Genomic DNA, 3,083 nt, shown 5'->3' with positions numbered 1-3,083 from the left:
TTGTAGAGTTTTTTTCTAAATGTCGCATTGACCCAGGCAGATTACATAACATCTTCCTGCATTCCTCCCCATTCCAGTTGTCAGTGTCACAGCCAACCTCCAGGCTTTATCTGGATTCCCATATCTTATGTCCATGTCCAGGCTAGATAAATAACTAAAAAACACAACATGTCCTAATGGTAAGATACCATGAGAGAATAGCCCTGGAGTAAAGCCTATCCACGACTAACCCACAGACAATATTATCTTAAAGGAAGAAAACTTGAAACAATCACAGGAAAGGTCAGGAATGAAATAGGAGTGCTTGCTATCCTCATTCTTTTCAACATAGTGCTTGAATGAATACTTATGACAGTAGGGCAAGAGAAAAATATAAAAGAATACAAATAGAGAAAAGGCCAAATTATTTCTATTTGCAGATGGCATAATATTATACATAAGAGATCAAAAAAAATCCACTGGAATACTTTTAAAAATTATGTACAGTTTTAGCACAATGGCAAGATGAAAAGCACTCAAAAACAAACAAATGAACAACAACAACAAAAAAAACAAAACAGTAGACTTTCAATACACGAGCAACAAACTGAGAAAGAGATGAAAGCACTGCCAAAGTGGAGCCGGAAGAAAGGGCGTCTGCTGTAAGATAGTTTACTCTTTATATGACAGGAAAAGTTGCATCCATGAACTCTCAGCAGCACATCTGCCTGAACAGGACCACCGTAATGTCAACATTCACTGATATGTCAGTCTGAACAAGGGACATTCCACACGGTCCTACAACAAGGTGAAGAGCTGCACATGGCCAACGCCTGCTGAAAGACAGAAAAATCTGTCTCCTTCAGGGATGAGTTTCCACAGAGGTTATCCCATCCCAGGAGTCATCCCTGAACACAGGTACATGTAAGCAACCCTTAATGAACCCAGCAGGTTGTAGATACATACGCACGTGCGCACGCTCATGTGTGTGTGTGTGTGTGTGTGCACATGTGCACATACACACACATGCCTATGTGACAAGAGTAATTAAAGAAGATGTCCTGAGTTGGGGTGGGGAACATGAGAGGAGTTGGGAGGGGAAAAGAGATGGCCAGGAGTGATGTAGATGCTTATGGATGAAGTTCTCAAGAAAATTTTTTTTTAAACTAAGCTTTCAAGTCAATATTAGAACTTTGACAGAGCTTGCGCTTAAGAACAGTGACAATATGAACATGAGTGATTTTCGTCCTGTGAAAGCTTGAAACTGGAAGACACTTCCATGGACTCCTCGGTCCCAAAGTTTAATTTCGCGTACTCCATACTGCAGCTCTCCTTTAATATACCACTGCACGCACTTAACGCAGGGCAACTGGAAGGCCTGAGAGGATGCAGCTCCAGAGAAACTTTACTCTCTGATCCAGGAAAGACATTACATCTTCTTTCCACCTTTGCCTTGATCTTCTGACCCTCCCACCATCACTTCACCTACCCTCTGGGCACACATAATCACTTTAAAAGCCCAGAAATGCATAGGATGTGGAGCACAGGAGAGAAGGAGCAATCAAGAGTTCTTTAGTTTCTTTCCATCATCATATGGATGACGAAAGCACAACCTCATAGGAAGAATGGCTTCCGGTTAACTTCTGCCTTTGGTGTTTTATATCAAGACAGGACATCACCTGGAACAAGCCCCTCGTCCAAGAATTCTCAACAGGAATGGTATCATGTCCACCCCCATATCCAAAATTAGTTCCCTGGATATGACAGGAGGGTAGAAGAGTAAATGACTCTAAAATATATATATTAAAGTTTATTTCTATGGGGCTGTAAAAAATGTTAAAGTGATTTTCCTTATCCATTGATGTGTCTGTCTTATTTACTAATAGTTCCCCAAATATGGAAGATCAGAGAGAGCAATTTGTAAAGTTAATAGAATGTAATACAATTGCCTTTCAAAAATTACACATAATGCACATTATCATGATATAGCACATCAGTAAGTTATGTACAAAAGTGTTAAAATGGACAACATACTCCAACCAAGGACCACTCATGGAGATGGCCTGGAACCCCTGCACAGAGGTTGCTATGGCAGTTCAGTATCCAAGTGGCCTCCATATTAATGGGGACAGGGACTATCTCTGACATGAACTGATTGGCCTGCTCTTTGATCACCTCCCCCTGAGAGGGGAGCAGTATTACCAGGCCACAGAAGAAGACAACACAGCCACTCCTGATGAGACCTCATAGACTAGGGTCAGAGGCAAGGAAGAGGACCTCACTTTTCAGTGGACTGGGAGAGGGACACCACGGGTGGAGAAGAGGGAGGGTGAGATTGGGAGGGAAGGAAGGAGGGGGTTCAGGGGGGATACAAACTGAATAAACTCTAATTAATAAAAAGAAAAATAATTAAAAAGAAAATATTTAAAAAAAACAAAAACAAGACCAAAAAATTATCATAAAGACTGCGAAATAATGAGTCAAGGGGATTAAATCATTAACAACTCCAAGAATTCTTAAAATATATTGATTCTGATTATGGCGACATCATTAATTTTAGAAGATGGCCAAGTTCAAATTTGAAACTATTTTATGATTTGAAAAAAGTGTGCTATCAAAAACAATATTTTACTGCCTTACTAGAGAACCCACTTGGAGACTGAGCTGCTATTGGCTACATCTGAGGAGGGGGTCTAGGTCTTCTCCATTCATGGTCCTTAGTTGGTACATCAGTCTCTGCAGGTCCCCATGGTCACCAGACTTTTTGGCTTTGTTAGTCTCCTTGTGGAGCTCCTGTCCCCTCCAGGTCTTTCTATCTCCCCCTTCTTCCATAAGACTCCCTGTGCTCTACCTAAAGTTTGGCTGTGAGTCTTGTCATCTGTTTTAATCCCCTGTTGGGTGGAGCATTCATAAGTGGGACAGGAAAGGTGGAAGCCAGAGCTCAAGTGTGTCCTTGAGGTGAGAGCTGGTTTGGACATTAGACTCCACCTTTACAAGTTGACCTGGTCTTTCAGTGATGAGCTGGAGGGAATGTTCCCTGTTGGAATAGATAGGAATTCAACTGTCTTGAGTATTGGGTGAAGAATGTGCCACATGTGTGTACT

Source organism: Psammomys obesus, unplaced genomic scaffold (assembly GCF_907164565.1).
Source record: "Psammomys obesus unplaced genomic scaffold, mPsaObe1.curated_primary_1811, whole genome shotgun sequence".
NCBI classification, from domain to species: domain Eukaryota; kingdom Metazoa; phylum Chordata; class Mammalia; order Rodentia; family Muridae; genus Psammomys; species Psammomys obesus.
The sequence above is the reverse complement of the archived record's forward strand: the minus strand, read 5'-3'. Positions refer to the sequence as shown.